The sequence below is a fragment of the Moschus berezovskii genome, chromosome 9 (assembly GCF_049115385.1).
Source record: "Moschus berezovskii isolate FMDL1 chromosome 9, NW_MosBer_1.0, whole genome shotgun sequence".
NCBI classification, from domain to species: Eukaryota; Metazoa; Chordata; class Mammalia; order Artiodactyla; family Moschidae; genus Moschus; species Moschus berezovskii.
The window spans coordinates 54,032,382-54,048,562 of record NC_142468.1 but is presented as its reverse complement, the minus strand read 5'-3'; positions in this window follow the sequence as shown (position 1 = coordinate 54,048,562).

Sequence of the window (16,181 nt, the reverse complement as noted above, 5' to 3'; positions counted from 1 at the left end):
GTCTGCCTACAATGTGGGAGACCTGGGTTCAATCCCTGGGTCAGGAAGATCTCCTGGAGAAGGAAATGGCAACCCACTCCAGTAATCTTGCCTGGAAAATCCCATGGGTGGAGGAGCTTGGTAGGCTACAGTCCATGAGGTCCCGAAGAGTTAGACATGACGTTGTAAGGTCTTTAACTACCAGAACTTAAGCACTAAATTACTGGATAAAATGCAGGATGCCCCTTTAAATTTAAATTTCAAGTAAACACTGTATGATTTTTTACTACAAGTATATCCCAGACATTGTGTCCTGTATTTTAATATTTGCTCATCTGGCAACCCTTTTGAGGACCAAGACCTTGCATCTTATTAACATAACATGTTTCTTAATCAAAGCATGGTAGTGACTAATGACAGTGGCTGGAATTTATTGAGTGACTACTCTGTGCCCAGTGTTCGCCTGTGTGCTTTACATTTATGATCATCCAGTCTTCACAATAATCCTATCAATTGGGTGTATTATTATCCCATTTTGTAAATATAGGAAAATGAGACTTGGAATTGCTGAGGTACTTGCCTAGAATCTCAGCAAACAGGCAGTGGTGGAAAGTGATCTCTACCTAGAACTTTCTGTTTTCACTGCACTATGCATTCTAATTCAGTGAAAACAAACGACCAGTTGCAGGTGAGATCATATGCCTACTAACTTTTCTTTAAGGATACAAATACAGCCTTAAATTCACATGGACATATTCAAGGTTGAGTTTTGCAGTGCATATATTAAGGCATACATGCAGAACTGTTACTGGCAAATGGACTGTCTCATCTGCCATTAGTAAAAGGAATCTCTTTAAACTATGACAAAAATATAAAATCAGAGTATGAAATGCAATGGCAGTAGTTGAACAAAACTTCAAATGAGTGAAAGCAGCCTCCAAAAAATTAGTTTTGAACTCAGTAAAATGGCAGTTATTTCACTTAATTTTAAACTCATTATGAGTTGCTGAGAGGTGTTTAAATTTAATTTAGAGGTTTTTGAATTGTGAGTTTGCTTAAACATAGGCTCCATCTTCTAACTGGATAATAAGCAAGTTCATTTGCATATGGGCCCAGTTCCATGCTGAGGGTCTCATCGTGACATTTCTTCTTAAATATCTACCATGTGTGATTATTGAGAAGATGATGAAACACATTGTGAAAAAATGCAACAGAAGAAAACGGCGCCCACAACACAGCACAGTTATTTTCATTTTTGCACATTCCTTTCCTGTTACTGATTTCTGAAGTGACCAGAACTGACAGAGATTCCACAGTGCTCGTTAGAAATTAACTCACGGTTTCTGTCAAGAAGAAACTGCCTACATGGAAGAAAGATGAGGAAAGAAAACTCATCTTGCAATTTGAAGCAAATGTGTTTTTTTTTAATTCCATAAACAGGGCATGCAATGAAATTTTAAGCAGTTTTTTCCCCTTTCGCCATAATTATTCTCTTAATTTTGGAGGCACTGAGGTCCTGGGACTTGCCTTCTGGATTCTGAGCTGAGAAAGTCCGATCACCTGCCGTAGAATTAGAAAGAAAGAGACTAACATTCAGGTGGGACTTCTCAGTCCTTCCAGCACTGTTTTATTGAGCACCCACATAGCACTTGGCACCAGGTTAAGTACTAGGAATGAACAAACAAATATTGTACTTGAACTTGCCATGCTGTAACAAAAGTCTGAATTATTGTAGACAGCGGCATTGTGCTGATGGACTGAAATGACTGATAGGACGAGAAGCAAGATCAGAGGGTGGTGATGCTTCCAAGAGAGAGACTGTCTCTACCCAGAATAGCGTTCACACATGCCAGGAAGGACTGAGGGTCATTTGGTCACAGCTCGTGCCCTCTATCAGTTGATAGTACTCCCTCAAATGGGAAGACTTGTAAACATTTAAAGAGAACAATGATTTGCCAGGAAATGAAGGGAATTCAACTTCAGCCCCCACAGAGCAGCCTTATTATGTAATACAAATTGTTCAACCATAGGACCAACACAGGGGCCTTGTAGGAGCTAGCCACACTAGCAAAAATGAAATGATTTACATTTGGAAGCCGCAGCTGGTATGAAAATAAACATTGAATCAGTTCCTTCCTCTTAGTCCATGTTCCATTAGAATAACTACAGTAAGTGACATTTTTCACATTTTAATTGGGGTTTTGCTGATTTTATCAGAATTTCTGCTGATCAAAGCAAATTGGCTATTTATTTATTTTGTGATGAAGCTAACTGTTCAGTGCAAGTTTAATGTACTGTAATGAATTTTAAATATCCTCCTAGTCAGATTACAAAGTGTTGGAATCAAGATGTCCTTGTTACACTTAAATTATTAATTACTCAAATGGACAAAAGGCAACTTTCAGATATAATGTCACAGTTTAAATGGATCTGAACTGGATGAAAATGTTGGGCCTGCCTTAAAGATGTCAGAGAAATAAAGATGCTTCCCCCTGCAGTCTGCTTAACCCACTCATACCTGCTTGGTTTTTAGACATATGATAAATACTTTCATTATTAGTTTATCTTCAGTAGCTTACAGAACAATAAGTTTTTATGTTATTTACACTCCAGTGACTTTGGTTTAATTGGCTTCTTTTATGTTATTTATATAAATATAAATCATACTTGGTTTTAAAGTATTAATGATGCATTTTATATTATAATGCTGTTTTTATTCAGACTATCACGCCATAAATTCATACCATCCATGGGTAACAGCTAAGGATCTTTACAAAATCCACTTCAAAAGTTGAAGCAACTGCACTCTGAACCTTGACAGAATTCAGGCTTGGGATGAAAAGATCCACTGAATTGCACTTCATTTCCATTTGCGTTAGCAAATTAATTTATTCAAATATTTCTGGAGGGCAGTTCTCAGGTCTGTATACTTGGGAAACTACATAGATTTGTTTTCTAAGATACTGTAACAAAGCAAAGCAAAAAGCCCAATTTAAATAAAACAGTTTTAAGTATTACTTTCACCAGATGTGGGATCATGGCACCTGCCAAGTAAAGAGGTTGGTTGAGACATTTTTTGGATTTATTTAAATGTTTGCATATATAGGTTTTTATAAACATTCATTTGGTGATCACTGGGCATTTTTTGCTCGCATCCTAAGATGTTATTACTAAACAGGATTTTCTTATGTAATTAACATTTCTAAATAAACTTTTCCAACCAGTCCATTCTAAAAGAGATCAATCCTGGGTGTTCATTGGAAGGACTGATGCTAAAGCTGAAACTGCAATACTTTGGCCACCTCATGCGACGAGTTGACTCACTGGAAAAGAGTCTGATGCTAGGAAGGATTGGGGGTGGGAGGAGACGGGGACAACAGAGAATGAGATGGCTGGATGGCATCACCAACTCGATGGACATGAGTTTGAGTGAACTCCGGAAGTTGGTGATGGACAGAGAGGCCTGGTGTGCTGTGATTCATGGGGTCGCAAAGAGTCAGACACGACAGAGCGACTGAACTGAACTGAAATAAGCTTTAAGGTTTTATAGGTATTTTGTAGTTATTTAGGGTTTTCCAAGTGACCCTCTGCATACTGACCTCTTTGAATGATGGAAGCCTTACAAAAAATAAAGAGTCATAAAAGATGTTTTTGAATAGACCAGTGATATCATTTCAATTGTTGATTAAAAACATGCCCTAGGGATGGGAGTGGGGAAATATCTAAATTCCCCACTAGATGGGATTTATCTAAATCAATGTAATTAACAAACAAAAATTGTTAAAAATTACACAAAATTGCAACAAAAATTATACAGTGGTAATTTAATTTTCGTTTATTTAGGTAAGGTTAGATGTCCACCTAAAGCACAGCCTTGATCTTGGGGTGACAGAAGTAGTGAGTGGAGAAGACTGAAATGCTCCTTGATCTTTCCTTCCTAAAATGTTGCTGAAACTCTACCCAAATACAAGTTTTCTTATTGAGAGGCATGTGACAACAAGCTGGTTCATTTGTCTTTGTCCTTGTCTTAGCATGTTTAGTTTTCAAAGTGCCTGAAGAGTTCCAGGTGAAGGTGATTTCACTGTAGAGTAGGTCATTGAAAGAACTCTTGGAATCAGAGAGAGCTTCCTAGCTGGAAAGCTTTGGTCAAGTTACTTACCCTCTCTCAGCCTTTGTTTTCTCACTTTTAAAACAGGGGACCGTCATAGTGCTTGCTCCACAGGGATGTTTGAGGGATGAATTAAAGGAGGTATGTGGAGCCTTAGCACACAGTGTCATGTGTGTTAGTCGTGCTTAGTCATGTCCAACTCTTTGTTACCTCAAGCCCGCCAGGTTCCTCTGTCCATGGAATTCTCCCCACAAGCATACTGGAGTGGGCTGCCAGTTCCTTCTCCAAGGAACCACCAGAAAAGTCTCTATTTGTTTAATTCTTAACTAATTCTGTGAAGTTTATTTCCTGTTTTGTGTAACATGTGCATCTTCTGATGTCTCTGCTCAGATATCTTTTTCCTTAGATTTTTTTGGGGGGTTACACACTGCTTTATGTATCTATTTATTTTTGGCTGTGCTGGATTGTCGTTGCTGAGATTTTTCTCTTTAAAAAAAAAATCTTTCTACCTGACTTCTCACATCCTACTCAGGGAAGATCCACGGGTTGTGGAGGGGAACTCAATAAATGGTTATTATTGTAATGTGTCTTCAGTATAATTGCTCTATACACGTTTGCCAGGATGATCAACAAGTAAGTCATGCTTCTAACTATGGCATATTTTCAACTCAGATGGAAACCACTAGGGGAAAAACAAATATTTATTTAGTGAGAATGATGTCACCGAAGATGAGAGAGAACGTTTGATATCTAAACAAGTGCTACAAAAGACACGAGAAAAATAGCTTGTAGACTGTAGCAGCTGCTCTCAGTATGAATGGAGTGCCCTCTAAAACGGGTGGGATGATCAGCTGGTGGAAAGAAACTGAAAGAGACAGTTCATTGAATTTGTACTGCACTAATGGGAAGGAAATCACAATCACATTGATGAATGTGCCAGATGTTTGCTGCTCTACCCTCTGTGTCTCTGTTGGTTTACAAAGAACTTACATCAGCCTGGCGATTCAGATAGTTCAGATGTAATGGTCCATTTACAGCCGAAGTCACTGTGTCTCAGGGAAGTAAAGAGGTTTGCCCAAGGCACAACTTGAGCCAGATCTTCATTCCTTAGGAGCAGATTCCCCAGTCAGTATTTAACATCATAAAAGTAGCTAATAGTTATTCAAACAGTTCATGAATCTTTACAACCAGCCAATGGAAAGGTATGCTATTATTAATCCCATTTTACAGATAAGGAAACTGAGGTACAGAAAGGGGAAGCATTTTGTACAATAGCAGGTGGTGAGTGTGGGAACAGGAATTTGAAATCGGAAAGTCTGGTTCCAAAATCCACACTTTTAACACACCTCCAGTGGACCCAAACTGAGAATAATCTATGGTTCTCAAACATTTGCAAGCATCAGAATTACCTGGAGAATTGGTTAAAACACAGATTAGTGATCCTCATGATTGGAGTTTCTGATTTATTAAGTCTGAAGTGAAACTCGAGAATTTGTGTTTTTAACCAATTTCCTGATGATGCTGATGCTGATGGCCTGGAGACCACACTTTGAGAGCCATTGGTCCAGACTAGGTACATGAAACCCCGAAGGCCTAGACACTCTGTTGTTGTTTTGTTATTCAGCCACTAAGTTGTGTCTGGCTCTTTCCAACCCTGTGGACTGTAGCCCGCCAGGCTCCTTTGTCCATGGGATTTCCCAGGCAAGAATGTTGGAGTATGTTGCCATTTCCTTCTCAAGGGGGATCTTCTGGACCCAGGGATTGAACCCGCGTTTCCTGCATTGGCAGGCAAGCTGTTTACTGCTTAGCCAGGGAAGCAGATATCCTGTACACCTCAGCATGCTTTGGCCTTTGAAAGTGTTGGCCAGTGGGGGAGGGAACTGAACCTGGGCATCCCCCATAGGCTCACACCTCCTGGCTTCTCTAGCATCTGCAGCATACCAAGGTGAAGCCACTAGTTTGAATGTTCATAAAGGACCCCGTTAGAAGACTTAGCTTGTATAGTTACAGACATTCTCAGGGATAGCAGGTAGGGGTGAGAAGCAAGGAAAATCACATGGGTCCCCGTCCGGTTACTATGATATGTGCAATCAGTTTAAGACTTCACAGGAAGTCTGAAAATGGGCAAGAAAACAGCAGATGGAAGGGAAAATAGGAACATCATCCCTTTGCTGATTTTATTGATCCTTTCAAAGAATCATCTTTTGGGTTTGTTATTGATTTCCTGTTTTCAAATTCATTGGTTTATGCTGTAATTCTTATCATTTCTTTTCTTCTGATTATTCAGGATTTAATTTTCTCTTCTTTTTCATATCTATGAAAGAAATTGAATCAATAATTAATAACCTTCCAAAACAGAAGGCACCAGACCCAGAATTAAGTGATTATGGCAAGTTTGTAAGATGCAAGTTTAATATACAAAGTCAATCACTTTGCTGTATACCAATAATGAACAAGTGGAATTTGAAATTAAAACTCAATACCACTTACATTACCACCACTCCCCCCAAAAGAAATACTTAGGTGTAACTCTAACAAAACATGTAAAGGTCTATTTATGAGGAAAACTACAAAATTCTGTTGAATGAAATCAATGACAAACTCAATAAATAGATATTCCATGTTCATAGATAGGAAAATAGAATGTTGTCAAGCTGTCCGTTTTTCCCAACTTGATCAATAGATTAAATGAAATCCCAGTCAAAAGATTAGCATTTTGTGGATACTGACAAACTGATTCTAAAGTTTGTGTGGAGAAGCAAAAGACCCAGAACAGCAAACATAATGTTGGAGGAGAACAGCAAAGTTAGAGGACTAACACACCCAACTTTCAAGACTTACTATCAAGCTACAGTAATCAAGACAATGTGGTGCTGATGACAGAACACACAAGCAGATCACTGGAACAAAACAGAGAACACAGAAATGGACCCATAAATATAGTCAACTGACGTTTAACAAAAGAGCAAAGACTGCAATGGAGCAAAGTGAGCTTCTTCAACAAATTCTGGAACAACTAGACATCCACATGAAAAAAAAAAAGAATCTAGACACAGACCTTACACCCTTTACAAAAATTAAAGATTTTTGGATTCTAGGCCTAAGTGTGAAATGCAAAGCTATAAAAGTCTAGAAATCATCTAAGTGAAAATCCTAGATGACCTTGGATATGGCAGTGACTTTTAGTTACAACACTAAAAGCACCATCTATGAAAGAAAATATTGATGAGCTAAGCTTCATTAAAATTTAAAGTATCTATTCTGTGAAAGACAGTGTCAAGAGAACTAAAAGACAGGCCTCAGACTGGGAGAAAATATTTTCCTCAGAAAATATTTTCATGATGAAAGAAATAATTTAAAAAAAATTTAAAAGTTCAGTTCAGTTCAATCACTCCATCGTGTCTGACTCTTTGTGACCCCATGAATCACGCCAGGCCTCCCTGTCCATCACCAACTCCCGGAGTTCACTCAAACTCATGTCCATCGAGTCGGTGATGCCATCCAGCCATCTCATTCTCTGTCATCCCCTTCTCCTCCCGCCCCCAACCTTTCCTAGCATCAGAGTCTTTTCCAGTGAGTCAACTCGTCGCATGAGGTGGCCAAAGTATTGGAGTTTCAGCTTCAACATCAGTCCTTCCAATGAACACCCAGGACTGATCTCCTTTAGAATGGACTGGTTGGATCTCCTTGCAGTCAAAGGGACTCTCAAGAGTCTTCTCCAGCACCACAGTTCAAAAGCATCAATTCTTCAGCGCTCAGCTTTCTTTATAGTCCAACTCTCACATACATACGTGACTACTGGAAAAACCATAGCCTTGACTAGACGGACCTTTGTTGGCAAAGTAATGTCTCTGCTTTTTAATATGCTGTCTAGGTTGGTCATAACTTTCCTTCCAAGGAGTAAGCGTCTTTTAATTTCATGACTGCAGTCACCATCTGCAGTGATTTTGGAGCCAAAAAAAAAGAAAAGTCAGCCACTGTTTCCACTGTTACCCCATCTATTTGCCATGAAGTGATGGGACCGGATGCCATGATCTTAGTTTTCTGAATGTTGAGCTTTAGGCCAACTTTTTCACTCTCCTCTTTTACTTTCATCAAGGGGCTCTTTAGTTCTTCTTCACTTTCTGCCATAAGGGCAAAACTCATTTATCTTGTCACTTTTGACCTATTTTCTCCATCCCCTAATACCTACCTCTGGCAACCACCAATCTGTTCATTTGTATGAATTTGGGGGGTTTTAGGCTTCACATCCGGAGAAGGCAATGGCAAGCCACTCCAGTACTCTTGCCTAGAAAATCCCATGGATGGAGGAGCCTGGTAGGCTGCAGTCCGTGGGGTCGCAAAGGATGGGACATGACTGAGCGACTTCACTTTCACTTTTCACGTTCACACATTGGAGAAGGAAATGGCAACCCACTCCAGTGTTCTTGCCTGGAGAATCCCAGGGATGGGGGAGCCTGGTGGGCTTTCGTCTATGGGGTCACACAGAGTCGGACACGACTGAAGTGACTTAGCAGCAGCAGCAGCAGCAGGCTTCACATCAAATAGTATTTGTCTGACTGACTTCATTTGGGATAAGGTCCTCAAGGTCCATTTATGTTGTTAGAAAATGGCAGGATTTCCTTCTTCTTTATGGCTGAATAATATTCCATTGTTTATACATACCAGATTTTCTTTATTCACTCATCTGTCAATGGGCACTTAGATTATTTTCAGGTCTTGTGAAAATACTGCAGTGAGCATTAGAGTACAGGTATATCTTCAAGATAGTGATTTCGTTTCCTTTAAATATATACCCAGGAGTGGAGTTGCTGGACCATATGGTAGTTCTATTTTTAATTTTTTGAGGAACCTCCGTACTGTTTTCCATAGTGACAGCACCAATTTGCATTTCCACTGATAATGCACAAGGGTTCCCTTTTCTCCACATCCTTGCTAAGAATTGTTAGCTCTTGCCTTTTAGATGACACCATAAATAAAAATCTTGTAATGTTACATTTTAATAGGAAATACCAGTATAATCTTATTATTTTGTTTTCTTTTTTTTAAGTGTACATTTTCATAGCTTTGTTTATTGAAAAAACATGAAAAAGCTAAGAAGCCCAATGACAACAACTATCTCACTGTCAAATTGTGGTTTCTTAACACCAAAAGAAATCAGGATTCTTTAGGGGAATGACTGAATGCACCTCTGGGATAAGAAATTTACAAGATGTCTCTGGGACATCTTGTGCCTGAAAGCAAGAGTGCTATCAAGCCTAATGGCTCTTGTCAAAGAGATACAGGAGTCAACATGAAAGAGCTTCCTTGTATAAGGATGGGAAATTTTTAGTACCAGAAGCACTAGTGTTTCCTATTGAATGAAAAACATTGGCTATATAGATTCCATAATGATGTTCAACAACAAAAGAAGAACACGAACAACCAAAAACACCTCAGTAACTATGCACTGTTGAAAATAATTAGGACAATAGTTTTTTACCCTAGAAGGTGTCAAGTATAAAAACAGATTAAGCATTTATCTTGTCTTTCATATGAACATTACATTGGGATAATCAGATGGTCCTAGGTGATGAGTAAACATTTTTCTTTACAAAAAATATTTCACATAAAAATGTAGAAGGAATAATAGAATTAGAAGGTCAGAATTTTAACCTCTAATGAACGATGGATGGGGCAATAACTATCAGTGGGTAAAACCATTAGATTAAATTTTACTGGAATCTCTACAATTGAAGCAGACTTTCATCCCCCAAACCCACCAATCCATCTTTGCATCAGATAGTGTGTGCCTCCTGACATGATGTAGTTATGAAATACAGGCTGTGACCTATAAAATATTATTGCCAAAGAACTGGACCAGAATCTGATCCAACCTTTAATGCCAGCTTCCATTTGGAGGAAATACAAGGGATGAATGGACCATCAATTTACACTGCTGCTGCTGCTGCAAAGTTGCGTCAGTCGTGTCCAACTTTGTGCGACCCCATAGACGGCAGCCCAACAGGCTCCTCTGTCCCTGGGATTCTCCAGGCAAGAATACTGGAGTGGGTTGCCATTTCCTTCTCCATCAATTGACACTACAAGGAATTAAACAGACAAACCCCGAATATTAGATCTTCTTTAAAACAATACACTTGGTTCCTTTACAAGTCAATTGTCTGAAAAGAAGGAAAAATAAAGAGGAGGGAGGAGAGACAATTTTAGATTGAGAGACTTTAATATTGTAGGGACATTGTTTGGATTCCATAAAACCAAGTATAAAAACATTTTAAACAGAGAAATCTGAATGTGCCTAAGTTTTGGATGACTTCAAGGAAATTTTCACATTTACCTATGTGTGTAAATGGAGAAAGCAAGAGAATTCCAGAAAAACATCTATTTCTGCTTCATTGACTATGCCAAAGCCTTTGATTGTGTGAATCACAATAAACTGTGGAAAATTCTGAAAGAGATGGGGATACCAGACCACCTGACCTGCCTCTTGAGAAATCTGTATACAGGTCAGGAAGCAACAGTTAGAACTGGACAGGGAACAACAGACTGGTTCCAAATAGGACAAGGAGTATGTCAAGGTTGTATCTTGTCACCCTGCTTATTTAACTTATATGCAGAGTACATCATGAGGAATGCTGGGCCGGAAGAAGCACAAGCTGGAATCAAGATTGCTGGGAGAAATATCAATAACCTCAGATATGCAGATGACACCACCCTTATGGCAGAAAGTGAAGAGGAACTCAAAAGCCTCTTGATGAAAGTGAAAGAGGAGAGTGAAAAGGTTGGCTTGAAGCTCAACATTCAGAAAACTAAGATCACGGCATCTGGTCCCATCACTTCATGGGAAATAGATGGGGAAACAGTGGAAACAGTGTCAGACTTTATTTTTTTGGGCTCCAAAATCACTGCAGATGCTGATTGCAGCCATGAAATTAAAAGACGCTTACTCCTTGGAAGGAAAGTTATGACCAATCTAGATAGTATATTAAAAAGCAGAGACATTACTTTGCCAACAAAGGTCTGTCTAGTCAAGGCTATGTTTTTTCCCGTGGTCATGTATAGATATGAAAGTTGGACTGTGAAGAAAGCTGAGCGCCGAAGAATTGATGCTTTTGAACTGTGGTGTTGGAGAAGACTCTTGAGAGTCCCTTGGACTGCAAAGAGATCCAACCAGTCCATTCTAAAGGAGATTGATCCTGGGTGTTCATTGGAAGGATTGATGCTAAAGCTGAAACTCCAATACATCAGTCACCTCATGCGACGAGTTGACTCACTGGAAAAGACTCTGATGCTAGAGGGATTGGGGGCGGGAGGAGAAGGGGACGACAGAGAATGAGATGGCTGGATGGCATCACCAACTCAATGGACATGAGTTTGAGTGAACTCCGGGAGTTGGTGATGGACAGGGAGGCCTGGCGTGCTGTGATTCATGGGGTCGCGGAGAGTCGGACACTACTGAGCGACTGAACTGAACTGAAGCTGAAGAAAGACCCAAGTATTCACATCCCTCAGGAATCAACATACTTTACTGACCCCCAATATGTGTACTTGTTTGGATGACATTAAAAACTGAGTTGAATATGTATGCTATTTTTTAGCCAACACCTAAGAGAACTGGTGTTCCTTTCATATAACTCCTAAACTTTTTCTTTTTTGTTTTGTTTAGTCACTAAGTCATGTCTGATTCTGTGACCCCATGGATTGTAGCCAGCCAGACTCCTCTATCCATGGAGTTTCCCAGGCAAGAATACTGGAGTGGGTTGCCATTTCCTTCTCCAGGGGATCTTCCTGACCCAGGGGTCAAACATGCCTCTCTTGCATTGGTAGGTGAATTCTTTAATGCTGAGCCACCTGAGAAGCCCAGAAACTTTCCCTGTAATTGGCGATTTGGTTTCCCTGGTAGCTCAGACAGTGAAGATTCTGCCTGCAATATAGGAGACCTGGGTTCAGTCCCTGAGTCAGGAAGATCCTCTGGAGAAGGGAATGGCTACCCACTCCAGTATTCTTGCTGGAGAATTCTATGCACAGAGGAGCTTGGCAGGCTAAAGTCCATGGGATAGAAAAGTTAGACATGACTGAGTGACTAACACTTTCACTTCATAAAGGATATGTTTACTTTTTTGGCTAGTTTTTTTTAGCAATCTTTCTCTGAAATTTAGAGTAGAAATTTTATCTTAAATTGGATTTTGATTGTTTCCACCCCCAACTCGATCTCTCTCTCACTCTGCCCCACCACCGCACCCCAATTCACTCACTTGCTGGGACCTCCAGTACAAAAACATGTTTATTCTGCTGCCTCTAGGCTCCTGTGTCATGGTGATATTAAATATAAAAGAAATCTGCTTACCAAAATTGAGGCTATCTTGGCTGCATCTTCTTTTTCCTCCCCAAATTTACTTGGCTATTCCTCACACTTAACTGTTATAGAATAACTTTACCCTCAACTTGTCAAGTTGTATAAACTTTCCCATTGCTGTTTGTTTGGGATTGTGTTGATTTTTATAAAGATAACTGAGATAACTGATATGTCCACAATAGTGTATCTGGGAACAAGGTAAATGTCTCCACTATTCTAGTCTTGTGTATCTGTCAGTACAGTTTACAGATTTTTTTTAAAAAATTGTTCTTATACAGTTCTTCTTTTCTATTACTATGAATGGGCTTTTTAAAAAATTAAGTTTTGTGATTAGTTATTGATATTTATGGAAACTGTTGATTATTTATATGTTACTCTCATATCTGACCATCTGATAAAATTTACAATTGTTTAAAAATTTAAAAATCTAAGTCTTAATCAATAGAGGAATAATAAGTAATCAGGATAAATCTAGTCTATGGACTCTTATGCAGCTCTTTTGTAATTATATATATAATACATTGCGAGGAAGAGAACCATCTCCATGATAAAGTGAAAGAGCAATTAACAAAAAACTTGCAGAATAATAATATTATATGGTTCAGATATCTAAAACTGCTACTTGTGGATATATGTACATACAATACAAGTGCACAGAATAAAGTCTGTCAAAATACAGTCTAATGATAACAGCAATTAGCTCTGAGTAGAGGAGCAAAGGAGATTTTTCAGGTTTTTATTGTATTTTGTATTACTTGAATTTTTTCTGCAACATAAATTTGTATAATGCTTTGACAATTAGAAATTGAAAGAAAAATGTAAAAATAAGATGTTGAGAAGTAGACAAGTTAATAAAGAATGACATGGAGGAAGCCCTGTAGAGAATGGATATAAGTCCATAGAAAACCCTCACGGGTCGTTAATTTCTACAATATCTCTAAAGTCACTTCCATTTGGCTTTGGGAAATCTGTGATTCTACACACCCTGTCAAGAAGTATTACTGGGACCTATTAGAGCAGAAAATAAAAGAATAAAATTAAAACATCTTCCCCCAACATTTATCTACCTTGTATCATTTCTCCTATGCAAGTGCTGTGGATTGGAGAAAGACTGAAATCAATTAGTTGGCTAAATGAATTGGATAATTCTCCTTCTAGCCCTCTCTCTGTTGCCTGCTGGAAACCAGATCAGACCAGCCTTTATTTCCTAGATCCTCCTAATGTCTAAAATTTCTATATGGGAAACTCTTCTGATCTGAATTTAGAAATGGAAGCCCTGTTGGTTTATCTATATCAGGTGGGTTGAGGCACCCTTTTTTGCCTTAAAGTGAGGCTCCTCCTTGGCTTGTCACATGACATCTTCATGAGAGGCCCCTGAGTACCTCATATCATTGTAAGTGCCTATGCCAAGTCCCTTGCAGTGAGTTAGAGTTGTCTCTTAGGTTGTGACATAAACATGTGTGATCTGGACTTCTATATTTATAACGTGGTAAACAGAGATCACTGATAGATAGCTAACACAATGTCTAACAGTGTTTCTCAAACTTTAATGTGAGAATCACCTCAGGAGGCTGATTCAGTAGGTCTTGATAAACTCTTGAACTTGCCTTTCTCAGAAGCTCCCAGGTTATGTCAATGTGACTGGTTCAGGAAACACACTTAGTGGAGCAAGAGTGTAGAGCATATGCTTGGTACTTAAGTGTTTGTTGAATGAGTCTTCTTCTGTCCTAACCCCTAGAAATGTGAATCCTCCTGTATAGGCCACATCCTTCCTCTTGGTTCTCTGCTTAAGACTGTGAGGAATTTCTACTTTCTGGAAAGCTAATTCCATCAGAATATTATGTTTTTCATTCTTAAACCCACATCCCAATATTCTACCCACGTGGAGGTAGGACCCAGGACTCTTTTGCCATGTAGCCAGCATCGCTGTACACGCCTGATCTAGTCACTCCTCCCGAGCCCAGTGTAGCATAATGAGCAGTCTCTGCCCAGTAAAGATGCCCCACTAGGGCTTCAGGTCAGTGTCACAGCAAAATCAACAGAAAGATTGGAGGCCCTTTTTCAAGACCAGATTTTCCCCAGAGCCATAGCCCCTTCCCTCCTTTGGGGGTATCAACTTCCTCAGGCACCAAATGGTTCACAAAATTCAACAAACCAAAAACACAAAAATCACACAGCACAGACTCTAATACAGAGGTGCCCTAAACTAAGCAAGGCTTAAAAATTAAAAGTTAGTGGTCCGATATCTTCAAAAATGTACTGCTTACTTAGTTTTCCCTTTCAGTTAGTCAGTTCAGTCTCTCGGTCGTGTCCAACTCTTTGTGACCCCGTGGACTGCAGCACGCCAGGCCTCCCTGTTCATCACCAACTCCCAGAGTTTACTCGAACTCATGTCCATTAAGTTGGTGATGCCATCCAGCCATTTCATCTTCTGTTATCCCCTTCTCTCCCCGCCTTCAATCTTTCCGAGCATCAGGGTCTTTTCAAATGAGTCAGTTTAAAAGAATTGAGTTTGCCTGTTAAGCTATGGTGAAAATGGCCCATAAATTAAAATCTTAAGCCTGGTCCTTTGGGGGTTATTTTCCTTTGTGCTGTATCAAAAGCCAAGTGGAAAGGTGATGGAAATACGTATGTTGAAATATTCTTTTGAAGTAAACTAGGCATGTTTTGGACAATTGGAGATGTTAGTTTTATTGTGTGAAGCCATGTTAAGTATTTTAAGAACTGTCTTGTTCAAGATCGCTGAATTGTGTAGACAGAAAAATTATGTTGTCTTACAATCAGTTTAACATTTATCCTTGTTTATTGGCTACTTAGCTGGGGACTCTGGGGTACTGTGTTAGCAGAATTCACTTGGGGATTCTCGCCTATGCACATTAGCAGAATAGATTGGACTGTGATTTGTAGTGCCAGCCTGATTTTACAGGGAGAATTTTCTACCCACCACGGCTTCGTGGTGATGTTGGAATCTGTCTAGTCGGTGGAGGATCAGTAGCTTAAGGAGCTAATGAATATTCATTTCTTTTCCCTGGGTACAAAGTAAAATAACCAGTAATTAGTATAATATTTAATACTTCTATTCAAAATAAATAAATCTTTTGTGGAAAAAAACCCTAATTATTATAATGTAGCAAATTCTGCATATGTAACTGGAATGGGATGTGGTGTTTTGAAAATGCTTCTAAGCCCTCATTTACATGTTTTGAGATTAGTTAATTATTCCCCTTGTATGCATAAAACTCAGCTCTAAATTTTTATCAGCATTTATTATTCATTTTCCTTTCTCCCAAGTTTAGCTGATTCTAATATTTAAATTTTACTTTATTTTTGGATACTGAAGATATTTGTATTTTGAAGTAATGCTTGGAAGATGAGTTTGTTCTTGTCCTTTTCTTCTCTTATCCCACAAAGAGGATGAAGGTGGCTTTCAGAAATTCCCAAGTGGTGTTTCTTATCTGATCCTAGGTTCACATGACAAAGTTTAGCTATTCCAGTTTTTTCTCATGTATGTTTTTCAGCATGGAATATATGGTAGGCACTGGACTAGGTGCTTTCTCATATGTCTTCATATTTTTATTCTACAACAATCCTGTAAGATTGTTTTTCTACCATCATTCTATAGACAAGGCAATGAAGTTTGAAGTAGTTACTTCTGCTCATGTGAAGTATAGAATTCTTAAGCATACATCTGTTTGACTCCAAATCTAGTTTGCACTACAACTATGAGATTCTGAAGCTTCT